This window comes from Triturus cristatus, chromosome 9 (genome assembly GCF_964204655.1).
Source record: "Triturus cristatus chromosome 9, aTriCri1.1, whole genome shotgun sequence".
Classification (NCBI taxonomy): domain Eukaryota; kingdom Metazoa; phylum Chordata; class Amphibia; order Caudata; family Salamandridae; genus Triturus; species Triturus cristatus.
The window spans coordinates 210,180,545-210,196,984 of NC_140592.1; the positions used below are offsets into that span (position 1 = coordinate 210,180,545).

The 16,440-nt window shown below is 48.2% G+C and overlaps 1 protein-coding gene across 5 annotated transcripts in view; it reads left to right on the forward strand.

The window, feature by feature from the left end:
• Positions 1–16,440, forward strand: part of CFAP20DC (CFAP20 domain containing) — a 1,691,586-nt gene that overhangs the window by 989,362 nt on the left and 685,784 nt on the right. The gene's annotated exons all lie outside the window — the stretch shown is intronic.

Consider the following 16,440-nt stretch of genomic DNA (forward strand, 5'->3'; position numbering starts at 1 on the left):
ACCCTTTTTGTGATTTCGTAGCCCTTTACTGATTCACAAAATAAGTTTAGTACGTTATAAAAAAGGATTTAGCGGCAGCAAATCCTGTGATTTAATGAATCACAGAATTTGGGACCGCTAAATGGCTTCGTAGTGTGGCCTGTGGTGCTTAGAGTAGAGCGAAAGGGGATGTATCAAACCCCAGTGTATTGTATATTGTCATAACGGAGGTGCCCCATGCGACCTGCTTTATGGTACGTGAAAGCATTTATGCTACAGCAAGTATGGAGCTAACTTTTTTTTATAGTCGCAAGAAAATATTTACTGAATATGTTCCCTGATACCCGACACAACAGTAAGAGTTTGCTTCACACTAATGAGATCAGAACCCTAAAGAATGATTTTCACAAAAGTCGGATGTTGACATTTCTCTGGCACAAGTGTAGAGAAGCGCTGAGGGGTTGGTGGGCAGAGCTTTGTGTTTCTGTAAGTAGAAGCTACTGTGCCGAGACAAGAAAGCACTTTTAGTTTCGTCACATGTTGCCACTTTATACCATGCTGCATGTGGCTTTCGCTTGTCATTTTTTTGACTGCCCCTTTAACGTCGTGTCGTAAAATAGTTTGTCATTGGAGCCTTTCTTCTGTGTGTTTTAAACCATTGTCACTCCATTCCAGGCTCAAACAAATATTTTGGTTGACTTGGACAGATGTCATACAGATGAAAGATACTTCTAAGGACAGCAGTAGCCAATTATTTTCCAAGGCTTTTCAGAAGTCATTGACATTGTGATATTGCACCCGAAGGCACTATTTCACAACGGAGGGTTCTTGCGAACCCGAGGAGAATAATTGGATGCTTTTGCCAGAAAACCAGACTCCCTGGCTATTTTATTATTATCTTGACATTTTTTTTTAACAAGGGAAGCATTCGAGACAACTTCGGGATCCCGCCTGCTTTCAAAGTTGTTGCCTAGTTACAGATGCCAGTGAGTGCTTGCATGTCACGTTGCCCGGTAAATGGTTGGTTTAAGGCGTTTTTTTCTGCAAAAGAAAGTCTGCTGTACTTTCTAAAAAGCTGAATCTTTCCATCCGTTAAACAGGTATTGTATCAAACAACCTTAGCTCAGCACTCACTTCCTTTCTCGTGAATGTCTCTCATCCAACCATGCTGCGGTGTTTGTTCTTCATTCCTTGGTCCTGGCACAGTTCCTTAAAATGACAATTGTACGTGAATCTCTGATGTGACAAAACCTTCCTTAAGGCACCAGGAGATATCTGATCCAAACAGACCTCACATTACCTCTCCATAGCCTCATCTTCCTAGCATCGCGTTGTACCCAACATATAACACACCATTGAATCCTGAACGCGCAGAACTTTGAATGTGTTTATGGTTTTGATCACGGGCATAGAAGAATGTAGAACGTTCACTATAACGTAATGATGTAGCAAGCAGATTACCCGAGGCACACTTCTTTGTACCTTTATGCACTCCCCTGCATAACGTATTGGTGTACAAGGACTTAATTAAATGAAGAGGTCTGTGTGTATGTTGTACAGGAGTGCTCTTCTTCCCTGGCCAAACTGGAATTCTCTACACCCCCAAGAAACCATAAATCGGAGTGTCAGACCCTGAGCAGATTTAAGAGATCAACTCTGTCCCAACGCCCTGAGTTCACCCCCGCTTCATATTGCGGTGATGTGATTGGCCTTTGCCAGCAGGTGATCAAAGTCTCCTAAGCATACTGGTGCACCCTTGTGGGCAGAGTTGTGCCACTTGAAACCAAGGCCTCCTAACAAAGTATGAGGTCAAGACACTTGGTGCCGTGGAGATAAGGCACATCTTTCTCTGACATTGCACATGGTAGCTTTGTCCTGCCCAGAATAGTCATGTCTACCTTACCTTGCCATCCACAGGGAGAGTGAGAAAGGGGAGCACTTACTTACCCACACCATTCAGGAGTACACCCAACCCGGGGGAACTTGTGATACTTGCAGTCTCACACTTGAACCTGCTGTGGACAGGAGTTGTCCCTGTTGTATTATGATGCTTTCGAGTGCTTAAGGAGTCCAAACCTCTACCAGGCACGTCTTTAGAACACACACTGCAACTCTGCTTTATCTAAATTTTGGGGCAGCTATGAACTATTTGTCACTTTGAGACAGATGCTGGACAAGATGAATTGAAATAAAATATGAAACACACCTGAAAGTACATATAATAAAACACTAAAGTGTTAGTAGTACTACAGGGAACTAACTTACTAAAAATCAAAACCTTATTTTCTGCCTCTAAATTATCATATTAAGCTGTTTGTAAACCTCTTGGATTTATCTACACTAGAAGTAAAGACCATCGCTGGTCCATCCTCAGCAACACATCTATAGACTTTATAAAACACAAAATGCTAACTCCTGCTCATTGTTGTAGAGACTGTAAGTATGAGTACATCATCCCTGCCTTGACCTCCCTCAATTCGCTCTGTGTTGCCAAGCAAACAGAGTTTAGGTCTTTAAACAACGTACAACGGGCTACCATATGTGTGGCCCTTATTCCCTTTGAAAAAACATGAACACTTTGCTATCAGGCCAGTCCCCCTGGCACAGTGAATTCAGGAGCAGCTAGTCAATTCTTTTTACAGATCTCGTCTATTTTTCCTGGGATCTCTGTAATCCATTACTATGAAGCTAAGTACTGTTTTTTGGGCGTTGCCTTGCAGAGGGTGTCTAGTTGAAATGTCAAGACTTTTTCTTGGAAGGTGATGAAATTTAGATTCAATTTAGTCATAGTGAACACAGGAATATCACACTATTTGTATTGTCCACTGATTGTTGTATATTTTTTCAAATACTTTTATATACTTTTGATTCACTACTTTGTCAGTAAAGCAGTAGCATAAAGTTGTATATGTGCTGATATTTGGGATACTCTTACTTCGCTCATCCATTTGGAACTAGGTCCACTCAGTTTAGAGAGCATGCACAGACAACACCTCTTTGTTTTTGTTGGCTATTTTGAGCAAAATGCTGTGTACCAGACTTGAGGAAATTAGTGAGCGCATTTCTGTGAGTTTTTGCATTGAGACTTCCTGTGAAGGTCTCTCTCACACGAGGCAAGAGGCAGCAAACATGATCTCAGCTATTCTTATGTTGGGCAGTGCAGTGGCAGCAGTACTCCAACCATGTGCAGGCTCCATGTAATTAGGAAGTGGTCTCTTATGGCAGATGCTCACAGACACACAAAGGACATCTCTCTGATGTACAGATAATTTTGTTGAAACGCGCAGACGCATAACAGTGTGGGCTTCAAGACATGACAGCCAACACAGACCAAGAGGAGGAATGACCATTATCTTCAAGGACACCATCTGCTATACCACGTCTGCAGAAACCGAAACCAACTACATAGAGCACCTCACCTTCAAGCTGTGAATCACAGTCAACTTCACCATGTGCGGCACCCTTGTCAACAAACCTCCAGAACTTCGTGCCAACTTCAATAACAACATCACAGGCTTTGTTGCTCCATTAGTCATCGACTCCAGCACCTGCATCCTCCTTGGAGACCTCAACGTCCACTTACAGGACCTCACCTGCCCCTAACTCAATCTCTCATCTCAAAACATATCTGAGCTCACTCACACCGCTGGACACATTCTGGACCCCATTTTTACCTCCCTCATTGATATAACAACCATTAAACCTACACCCATCACCTGGACCGACCAATCTCTCACCAGCTTCAGAATGAACATTGCCCACCATTAGAAATCAACCTCCATAGGCCCAGACCTCCGATGCTGAAAAACGTAGCTGAGGAGGACGAGAATTGAGCTTCTGTCTTCTCGGAGAGCAACCCACCAAATGCCCGCCAACTACCAAACAACATCAAGAACTTAAATAAATGGATGACCACCTGCGCTGCCCTTGCCAGTAAAACCAAACAGCAAGAACACAAACTTAGGCCAGTTGGTACATGGAAGTACTCGAAATGACCAAGTGGCACTGCAAGCAACTAGAAAGGAGGTGGAGAAAGAGCTAGGCAGGCATGGATAAGAACGTCTTCAAAGATGGCCTGAGGTGCTACCACCAACAAATCTGGGAAACAAATCAGAAAACCCTAGCAGAATGAATCAATGTCAGCTCCAACTGAAGCAAAGAAATCTTCTTAATTATCAAGGACTTCACCTCACCAATAGCCACCACCAGCAACCTCACCCCATCTCATAAACTGTGAAACAACCTCTCTGAATTTTTCAGCATCAAAATCACACCCTTACATGACAAATTGGATGCTCAACCTGACCCCAGCGACTTTGTAGCCAGCCTGCAGACTACAGACAACGTAAACATGCCCTAACTAAATGAAACACCACCACTACAGACAAAACTGTCACAATCATGAAGACCATCCACTCTGGCACCCTGTTAGTCCCTTGCCACCATCACGCCTTCAATAAGGTACTTGCCCTCATCCTCAATAATTCCATTGACACAGCCACATTCCCAGAAGCCTTAAGATATGCAGCAGTCAACACTCTCCTGAAGATACCTTGAGCAGATCTGACCAAGCTCGTGAACTACCAACTGATCTCTCTACTACTATATCCAGCCAAGGTCCTAGAAAAAGCCATCGTCCAACTCCTAGCCAAATATCTTGTCAACCACCAACACCTCAACCTGTCCACAGCAGATAGACAGCCCTTATCATAGCAACAGATGACACTAAAATGATCCTAGAAATATGAAAAACCACAGTCCTAATTCTACTTACAGCAGCCATCGACACAGTCTCCCACCTAATTAAACTACTATTCAAGACTAGTAGTCAAGGACCAGCCTGCCAATGGACATGCATATTCTTAACTGGAAAATCCCAAATAGTTAACATGTTGCTTTACGCTGCAGAAGCCCGGGAACTCATCTGTGGAGTACCGCAAGGATCCTCTATCAGCGACCATGTTCGACATCTAAACCAGCCACTGGCCTCTGATACTGTGCCTATCAGACAAATTGCCCAGTCCAAGGAACAACTTCACCACTTGCATGATTGAAGTGGCCACCTGGATGAAGTCTAGCTCTCTTAAACTGAACACTGAGAAGGCGGGAGCGGTGATTTTCAGAAAGAATGTATCGCCATGAGACTCCACCTGGTAGCCAGTAGATCTCAGACCCGCCCCACACCAAGTCCTCAAACAAGGAAATTCAGGATCATCATCAGGCAGCAAGCTGGACATGTTCGCCCAGTTCAATGCTGTAACTGTGCCCTGCTTCCACACTCTTAGGATGCTGGGAAAGATCTACCAGACATCATCAAAAAGACTGTCACCCAAGTCCTCATCACCAGCAGACTGGACTATGGGCACTGTTTCTACGCAGCAATCACCAAACAACTCATGAAGAGACAGCAAACCATGCAGAACATAGCTGCCAGACTCATAATCCATCTCCCACACTAGTCTCACATCGCACCTGAAGAAGCTCCACTGGCTCCTTATATGCACCGATCAAACTCCTCACCTATAAATACAAGGCACTACACAACACAGGCCCAGTGTGCCTAAGCAGCTGCATACAATTCCACTAACCCTCCCAGGCACCTCCGCTCTTACTAGCACGCGTCCCACGCATTCACAAAAGCAGGACGAAGGTCAATCCTTCTCATACATCGCTCCTAAAGCTTGGAACGAACTATGCTTGCATTTCATAAGAAGCTGTAGACTGGCAACTTTCAGTAAGCCCCCGTTCCTCCCTGGAGGTACCTTCACACATCCACGTTGCGCCAGAATAGCCTCATGGGTGATAGCCTGCTATACAAATACATATAAAATAGCATAACACACAGCCAGGAAACCATCAGGACTGGTGCAAAAAAAGTAAAAAGGGAACAAATACCTTCTTTTTTTTTTTTTTTTTTTTGAAAACCTTTATTCAGTTTATCCGGGACACAGCTATTCAGCCGACAGCCCGGAGGTTCGGCAGCATAAATGAAGCAACATAGAAATGCATTCACGCTGAACAAACAGGAGACTCAAATAAAGGTTCAATTTTAAAGAAACACCAACACCAACACAAACCAAACCCTTGCAAGGCGTTAAACTTCGAGTGCACATGAGGGGTGCCCATCAGGGGAAGTCCGTCCCATTCGTCTATCAAAGACAATACTATAATGAGGGGAGGGAGGGGGAAAGCAGAGACCCACAATAGGCAATCAATCATCCACAATACGCATATAGCCGGAAAGAATGTCAAGGGGAGAGCTTCTCCTCTGGCTGATCCAGGTCAGGGGGCAGACATATGTCCCTTCTATAGTGATTCCATCGCCCCCATACCGCATGCCATTTCCGCGGGCGCCCTCTAGCACAATACACCGTCTTTTCCCGGAGCATGCACCAGTCCATATTTTCCTTCCACGCTGCCAGCGCGGGGGGCACTGCCGAGCCCCACAGGCGCGCAACATCCCGCTTGGCCACCATGTTCCCCAGGGTAACCCACTGAGTCTGTGCGTCATCAAGATCGGTAGGACCCCAGACGTTCAAGAGACAACACCGCGCCTCCGGTTGCATGACAATGCCCGTCACCTCCCCCATCACTGCATGCACTCGCTTCCAAAACTCCACAATCACGCCGCATTCCCAGATAATATGGAGGAAGGTGCCCACCATGCCACAGCCTCGCTTACATAGACCCTCCTCCGAAAAGCCCATATGGACCAGCCTAGGACCTGTCACGTAGACTCGATGAAGTATTTTGAGCTGGACCAGCCGCAGACGCGACGGAATCGCAACCTCCTTAGGAGAGGAGACTGCATATTGCCAGTCCTCATCGTCCAGTTCGAGGCCGTCCCTAGTCCATTGATCCCGCAACCCACGAAGAAGGTCAGCCCGGACATTAATCAGCTTCTTATAGATGAGAGAGATCGTGCTCTCCGGCATATGGCCATCCAGAATTCGGTCCTCCAATGGAGAGGACGCAGGCACCTTCTCACCTTCTATAAGGACCGATCGCAAGGCGTGATGCACCTGGGCATAGCGGAAAAACTCAGTGTTCCCCAGCTCATACTCCTTCTGCAGCACCTCAAAGGACTTCACCTCGCCCCGAGCCAGCAAGTCTCCCACCCTTGAGATGCCGATCAAATCCCATTTCTCAAACCCTTTTGTATGCCAAAGCTTCCCAAGGATATCCGAGTCAAATAGCGGGGTAGCAAGGGTAAGTCTGCCCTTCCAACCCAGGGAGTCCGTCGCCAACTTCCACACCCGCACCGCCACCCGAGTGGGCCCCGTAAGGGACGAGTCCAATGACTTCGTGTACAAGGCCCTGTGGTAATTACCGCCACGCAGTAGCCACCGATCCATAGCGAAGCCGGGGCTCGACGCCGAGCAATAGACGCCATGATTAATCGCGCTCAGCTGGGTAGCCCAGTAGTATCTGCGAATGTCCGGAAGCGCAATACCACCATCGTACCACGGAAGCGTCAACTTAGCGATCGCTATACGTGGTCGCCCATCCCACAATAGCGAGCGTTGGAGGCTCTCGACCTCTCTAAAATAACTAGTCGGGACCCAGTCAAGAGTATTCTGCAATGCATAAAGAAAACGGGGAAGAGACATCATTTTAAACAGTGCGGCGCGTCCGAGGAGAGAGAGCGGCAGCCTCCGCCATCCCGCCGCAGACGCGCCAGGGGGGGGAGCAGATTCTTCTCATATCGCAGGATGGGGTCAGTGGAGATGTAAATCCCAAGATATCGGAAGCCCTGCTGGGCGATCTGGATCGAACAGTTTCGGGGGACAGGTGGAACATCGCCACACAGTACATACAGATACGACTTTCCCCAGTTGATAACAAGGCCCGAGTTCCTACCAAAGGAAGTCAAGACGTCGCAAACCACTATGAGAGACTTCTGGGGCGAGGCAAGGTATAATAGGATGTCGTCGGCGTAAAGTGAGATACGATCCTTATAATCGGGCGACCATCGGAGGCCGCGTATACTCGGGTGCCATCTTATCCACGCTGCAAGCGGCTCAAGAGCAAGGGCGAACAACAGAGGCGACAGGGGGCACCCCTGCCGGGTGCCTCTCCCAAGCTTGAACGGCCTGGAAGCCCTCCTGTTTACCACAACACTAGCAAGGGGACCCTCATAAAGCAACCTCACCCAGCCAACAAATCCGGGTCCAAAGCCAAACTTAGCTAGTACCGCCCACAGATATGCCCACTCCACCGTGTCGAACGCCATCGTGGTGTCAAGTGACGCCACAATAGCCGGCTCCCGCAGCGTGTCCACCCTAGCGATCACACCGTGGAGGCGCCTAAGATTCAAGGCAGTGTTACGATGAGGAATGAAGCCCGATTGGTCCGGGTGGATCAAGTCCTCAAGCACTCGGACCAAGCGGTTCGCCAGGACCTTGGCGAGGATTTTCGGCTCAGCGTTAAGAAGCGATATCGGCCGATAGGAACTACATTTGTCCCGAGGCTTACCGTCCTTATGTATCGCCACTATGGTTGCCAGTCGTTGATCAAGCGGCAGATATCCGTTCCCCCGCGCCTCCACAAACATGGCGCGCAGGTGAGGGGCGATCTTATCCGGACAAAGCTTGTACAATTCGATAGGCAAACCATTTGGACTGGAGGCCTTACCTGAGTTCAACGCCCGAATGGCCCCCGCCACTTCATCAACTGTTATATCACCATCCAGGTCTTCCCTATCTACGTCAGAGAGGCAGGGCAGAGCAATATCACGCAAGAGGTCACACGAGTCCGCTGTCGGCCTGTCCGAAACCGAGGTGTACACTACGCGGAAATAATCAGAGAAACATTGGACGATACCGTCGGGGTCAGTGACAATCGCTCCCTCCTCCGTCGTTAACTCCGGCACCACTCTATTGACCCGCTCTTTTTTGTCCAACCAAGCTAGCAGTTTCCCGGCCTTGTCCCCAACATCATACAGACGGCCCTGCTGCTCCCTGTTAAGGGTCTTGGCAGCATTCTCCACCAAATCCCTGTACTCCGACTGCTTCAAACTCAGATTATGCAGCGTGTCCGCTTCCACCCCCTCCTCTAGGGTCTTTTCTAAAGCCGCAATCTCATCCTCAATCTGCACCACCTCGGCGTCCGTCCGTCGCTTGGCGGCCACCACCAGTGAGAGGGCCTCCCCTCTCAAAACGGTCTTAAACGCCTCCCATAGAGACACCGCCGAATCCACCGAATCCTGATTGTCCCGGAAATAGTGATCAACTGCCTTCAGCAGTGCCCTGCGCGTCTTGGGGTCACGAAAGTACCAGGGGTTAATAGGAGCAACCCTACCACCTCCCACCCGGCCAATATCAAAACGGACCCACACCGGGGAGTGGTCAGATATGCCGCGTGCCATATGTCGAGCCTCAGAAACCAGCGAGGCATTCGCAGCCAGGGTGAGCACATAGTCGATCCGGGAAAGACTCCCATGCGCCCCGGAGTGAAAGGTATACTGGCACTGAGCAGGATGCAGGAGCCTCCAGCAATCCACAAAGCCAAAAGTGTCCATGAAGTCCGGAAGCCACTTCTTAGCCCCCCCGGTATCCCTGGGCGGGTGCCTATCGAGCTGCCCAGAACCAACAGCATTGAAATCCCCTCCCACCACCAACAGTCCCTCGGGGAGTTCCAACAAGGCTCTGCCCAGATCCGCAAACGTGGAGGCCTGCAGGGCCGGAGGAACATATACAGAAACCAATACCAATTTTCTACCCTCCCACCTCCCCGCCACAGCTACAAACCGCCCCCTATCGTCAACAATGGTGGAATCAACCTCCAGTGGCAGTGAGGCCCGCACAAGTATGCCTGCTCCCCTGGAGCCCGATGAGAAGCCCGAGTGGGCAATGAATTTGTAGCCCTTCCTATTGAGTGCATAGCACATATTGCCTATAAGATGTGTTTCCTGCAATAGGGCAACGTCAGGCGAGGCACGTTTCAGGAATTGTAAGACGATCCCCCGCTTAATCCGATCACCCAAGCCATTAACGTTCCAGCTAATAACATTGAGGCCCCTACCCCCCATCCCCAAACACCAAGAGACCGTCACCCCCCCCGAAAAGCCACCCCCAAACCATCCTGACAACAATTACTATGCCTTGCAAGAAAAACCCCCCCAACAACCACCCCAACACCCCATGTCCACCCCCCTCCCTGCACCCCTGTGTCAGCTTACGAAGCCCCCCCAACTTGCAGTGTGCCTGTCGCCCTATCAAAAACCAAATCTACAAAAAGAACCCCAAGGGAGGAAAGAACTCCTAACGGCCCTCCGCCACCCCCTCATTACTGCAGTTAGTCAAAAGTCATTGTCCGGGGGAAAAATAAATGGACTCAACACACGGGGCATCACTCCTGCTCAGCCCGGTCACTGTCCTTTCCCGAGTTACAGTCCCCGCTGGTCCGCCTCCGTGGCAGAGCGTCCAACCACTCTCCGGCCATTTCAGGCGAGTCGAAGAAGAAAGTCCGATCCTCATACACCACACGCAGTCTGGCAGGGAAAAGCATAGCGTATTTCAAATCCATCTCTCTAAGGCGCCTCTTTATCCCCTGGAAAGACTGCCTTTGCCTTTGCACCATCTGGGTGAAGTCAGGATAAAAGTTCACAGAGGCGTTCTGAAAAGGAACCGGGCCCGTCACCCTCGATGCTTGCAGGATAGCGTCCCGATCCCGAAAATGAAAAATTCGGGCGACAATCGGCCTTGGGGGAGCTCCCACCTTAGGCCTCCCGCCAGGTACCCTGTGAGCACGTTCTACTGCAAAAAACTTTCCAAGGCCCTTAGGCCCAAGATGGTTCACAACCAAGTCTTCGACGAGGAGGTCCACTGAGCGCTCCTCCGAGGATTCCGGGACTCCAGTAATGCGCACGTTGTTGCGCCTGGCCCGGCCTTCAAATTCCTCCAGCCGACGGGCAGAGAGATCACTAGCAGACCGCAGCTTCTCGACCTCCGCTTGCAGTCCCAATACATCATCCGCAAGGCCCGTAGTCTTGGGATCCAGGGACTTGACCCGCTCATTGGTTTTTGCTAAATCCGCACGGATCAAGTTAACATCGACCAAAATAGTATCCACTTTTTGTGCCAAGGCATCAAACTGTCGCCCGATCGATGTTTGCATCCCCTCTAGAGCCCCCATAACATCCTGCAACGACAGCTCCGTGGCCGGGGCCGGGTCAGCTTTCTGTACTTCCAACGATTGTCCCGATCCACCAGGGGACCCCTTCTGCTGGGCATAGCGATCCATATTGTTGGATTGGGTATACCCTCCCCGCCTGGTCGTCTTGAGTTTCGGCTTGTCAGCCTCCGCTTTGGCCGACATAACAAATACCTTCTTAATTCATTCACCCAGCACGTGGAATGAAAACCCCATCAGACCAGCCCAGACTCTTTCAATTTTGGAAAGTCTTGAATACATACCTCTTTAAAGAACATTATATCAAACCACAGTCAGAGCCCATTTCCACTCTCAGAACCTAACTAAATCTGCCAACACTCGTGGACTGTACCTTTGCTTTGGAACCTGAAAAGTGCTCTGCTGTTGTTAAACTAGGATCATGCTGTAGGACTTCCCATACATACATACAAACATACATACATACATACATGACAGGTCTGTCCCATTAGTTGAAAGTATCAACTTCAAATAGGTTGCCATTGTCACCGCCTACAAATTCTTTTGAGGCCATCTTATAGCATTTGAGCTGGGCCAGAAATGTTACTGTTGCTTTCAGGTTTTACTGCTGCTCACACCTGTGAACTCTGCATTCCCACTACGTCCTCTGGCTTTTCCTTTTCAGTGGAACAATCAAGATCCTTTTCATCCATCTGAGATCAAGATGGTTCAGGTTTCCTTGTGCTCCACATCCACTCAAACATACTGGGTGCTGGTTAGTCAAGAATGGTTTGCCTGTGGGTCTTTTTAAGAATCCTCTGGTGAGGACTTCATGCCTCACAGAGACTTGAAATTATTCATGCCAATAGAAATTATTTTAGGATTTGTATTCTAAAAGAGTAGGTATTTCAACATCATGGAGTGGTGCTTTTTTCAAAGATTTACAATGTTTTTGTACTGATCTGCTGTACTGAATTTTGGAATATTTGAGAGACATGATGCCTTCTTCAGTATACAGTATCTACTCCTGTAGTTAAGGATTTTGGTTGTGGCGCAGGTGGTTGTCCTCTTTTGCCAGCCTCTATGCATAATCTTTATAATAAAACAGCAGAAAGGTCTTGTGCCTGTAGAAAGGGCTTCACCAACATTTCTCGGAACAGCTCCTGGTTTTCCCCTCTCCTTTTCAAGTTGATGACCACTTTTAGATTGCATTTTTCCAGTCTTCACTTTGACTATTTACAAACGGATCTTGGAGGTCCTGGACAGGACTGTCAGTGTGGCTTTGAGCTTGTTTACAATGTGTTTGAGCTCAGAAACTCATTCCTCTACTTGTGTTACCTTTTCCACATTCTTCCTCAGGTCTTTTGAAGAAGTTATACCTCTGTGTCCATGTCACCTCAACAATCTTTCATTCAAGTGACATTTGGATACCATTGATGACCTAGAGAACCATCCCTGTTGAAGTGGAGAAACGCTCAGGCTTTCTACACTTTCCAAGCTGGAAAACCGCAGTTCTTGCCAGAAGTGGGGTGATCTTAACAGACTTGTCTACTCTGCCGTGATGAGTCATGTATCCCTCTTTGTTGTGCACTATCATGTGGATACACATCAAGTCAACAGTCCTCATTGAGCAGGTTGGGATGAAACTCCAATGTTTTCTGTTTCCGAATTGCAAGCAGTGCCCTTAGTCTTAGTCCTGCACATGTAGGCCAGAAACTCGGGTTGCTTAAAGCTAAAGACTAGCCTATTTTTGCCAGGTCATTATCCACCTTAGCACTGTGCCACCACAGTGGTCACCACAACCATGTCCATGGAACCACGCCACCCGGAATAAAACAGGCATGTGCATGTACAATCTGATATTGCTGCAGATGCATGCCACTTATTTATGATTTCCAATTTTAGCTGGCTGCTACTGGTATCAGAAGAAGGGTATACATTTTGTGTGTATCTTTTGACTTTTAGGTGCATCAACAGTTGTTTACCCTGAGTGCCCTATATTGCTCCTTCCAGGTTCACCCCATTTCAAGACAACCAACTTTTCTGCAGTGATCATAATCGTGCTGTTAATAGCATTAGAAGTCCAGCTTTCAGACAGCCAGCCTCCTCCTCTCTAGTATCCTGTAGGGGTTCCACCCCTCCAGCTCCTCCACCTTATTAAACTGCTTTGGAGACACCTGATGCAATCTACAGGAGGCCTGCTTCAACATACCCACATAGATCAGAGCCCAGGCAGGGTGACTACATGCAACAGTCACTATGCACATAGTCTGGCAGAAAGGTTATACCTAGGAGCAACCTCTCATCTCAGCAAAAGCTAGTATGTCTGTCAACTGCTCAATATCCAATCCAGTTCACATCTGCCTGGATCAGCCCCATTATTTGTAACTTCCACACTCAAGTCTCAACCAGTCACTGCCTAGTGTACCAGAGGGCCAGGCACTGGCTGGCATTGCTCTTGTCGCTGGTTGGCATATGGTCTCAGGAATAACTCTGGGGAGCAAGCGCTACCAGGCCTCACTCCCCAAGGGTACGCTGTTTCAACCTCCTAGCACTACTCAAAGTTGCTAAAGTGAGTCACAGACTGTCCATGGTCAGGATAGCAGACCTTAGGGACATAGAGTGTGTGTTAGAAAGGACTTTGAGGCAAACAGGTGATAGGAGGGGTGCCCATTATCCTAGGCACCAGGTCACACCCGAGCAAAATACTGAGTTGTCACTTTGATAATTAACTACATAGTTGACGCTTTACATAATTTTGTATCAAATTTTGATTGACAGGAGTACAGTCATTGGGTTTAAAAGGAACACTAGAGGGGATAACAGTTGCAAGCTAATTCAACTCCTGAGTTCTACTCCAAAATCATCCTTCAGCATCCTGTGTACTACAACCTCCCTGACTCAACCAACTGCAATTCCGGCAGGAAAGTCCAAGAGAAGGGCAGCCTGGAAAAGGAAAGCCACCAGGAAGTGGTGGCTTTGACTGATGCCTGATGCTTTTTGCCTCTGAGGGCAGAATGAATGCCCGGTTCGAGCTACACAGACCCTGCCCAGTAACAATATCCCTCGAGGAGATTGACCGGGGTGGAGAAGACCCGGTGTTCGCCCAACCTGCAGCAGCAGCATTGCGCCTGACAGTGGCTACATCCTGAGAGGTGGACACCGGGCTAATAGGAGGGGGGTTTGCCATGAAGGGGCCGGCTAAAGAGAAGCAACCTGATACAACCATGATCCTAGCTGCTATTAATTAATCCAGTAATTCTTAAAGGCAAAAATTGGGGCATTTGGAACATACGTTATGCTGTTGAGGCAAGACTTGCAAAAGGCAGTAGACAGAATTATGGAGGCCGAAGCCTGTGTGTTAGGATTTGAGGACACAGTGAAGATGCTACGACAGTCATTCTAATGATGACCTCCAGAAAACTGGTGGTGGGGGGAGGGGCCGAGGGTAGGATTTGATTGAATCATCTCTCCTTCATTGACTTACCATAGATTTGCGAGGGCTCTTGACTGGAGCAGCTTTCCACTAGTAGCAGCCAAGCTCCAGTCCCATACATTTTTTATTGAAACCCTGGAGTAGGTGTTGGGGTGGGAGGAGGAGGAGAGGAGGAGGAGGAGGAGGAGGAGGAGGAGAGGAGAGCGCTTTGTCCCTATACCTGCTGAAGCTGTGGGGCGACCATCTTTCATCAACAGACTCCGGGAGGTCGCCTAAAAAAACACGCACAGTAACTGCCGGAACAGATACTTCGAGCCATGTGACTATGTAAGGTAAGTCAGATGACAGCACAACAGTGGAGAAGGAAAAGACTGAGGGGCCAAGTTGTCTCTTTTACCTACCACAAACAGTCCACCCACCACCTGTTTTGACTTTCTGAAAGCGGTCCTCCTCTTGCTGCAGTACTGGCATCACCAATGACCATAAACATGCTCAACGATGACAGAAGACATGGTTGAATGCTACAAGGTCCAGGGAGGGTGTGCTCACTGGGGTGGGGCTTTATCATGGAAAGTCAAGCAACCCAGCGCTGGACATTCCCCATTTTTCAGAGGGAATAAGATTTCCATCCTGGCTAGAATGGGTTTCACCCAGGTGTACCACACAGGTTTCATGCGGGGTAGTAGGGGGGTAGCAGTACTTCTTAGATACCACATTCTCTTTATATTCACACAAGAATGGGTTGAGAAATCGGGGAGATACGCTGGAGCTACAGGTCAATTGGATGGTACACCTCTAACATTGATGAATGTTTATGCCCCTCCATGCTTACTGAGCACCTTTCTGGAACTTTTGACACAGCTATTGGGAGGCTTACTAGTGGGACCCCTAATTAGGTGAGGAGACTGGAACGGAGTGGTGGATGAAACAGAGGATCTGGGATGAAGGGCAGGAGCATCCTTGACCTGCGCCCCACTGATGGCACGATTTTTGGCTGCTCCTGACCTGTTTTATGATCCATCCACTAGAGCCATGTTTTTCCTTCTACTCAGGTGCTCATGGGTCATTTTCTTGCCTCGACAGGCCAGGTCGGAATTGCATAGGGTAGTTTGGAGTGAGGATTTTGGCCTGAGGTCTTTTGCACCACTCCCTGTAGAGCTGCACCCTAAAGTGAAATTGCCACACCCCGAACTCAGATGGTGACCCACCACTCAGTCCCTGAAGGACAAGAGCTGTGAAACCAACATAGGCGAGGAGTTAGACTCATATCTCACATGTAACAAACTTTCAGTAGCATCCCCAGGGATACTGTGAGAGGACCTGAATGGCTATCCTAGGGGATGCTATAATTAGCTTTCAAGCAGAGCGCAAATGCAAACAGTGCCAGGAGATGACTGATCTGGAGTCACAGATCCTGACACTGGAGGCACAATACCTAACAACTTGCTCACCGGCGGTACTTAGGGACATGAAGTATGCTCAAACTATGCTTCACCAGGAAAGCCACCTATATCACTGCTGTTAGAAATGAGGGTCTCTAGTTGGCAGAGGTAGGTACCTTTGTCCAAATAGGGACCCTTACTTCTAGTCAGGGTAAGGGAGATGCACTCCTAAAACAACTCCTGCTCACCCCCTTGGTAGCTTGGCACAAGCAGACAGGCTTATCTCAGAGGCAGTGTGTAAAGCATTTGTGAACACATACAGTAATACAGTGAAAACACTACAAATGAACACCACACCAGTTTAGAAAAATAAGTCATCTTTATCTAAACCAAAACAAGACCAAACGACAAAAATCCACAGTACAGTATTAAAAATAAGGCGTTGAAAAAGTTCAGTTTAATGCAAGTTGTATATGCAACACTTTTCTCAAAAGCACCTTAGATGCGTCACGCAAAACAAACAAAATGGCC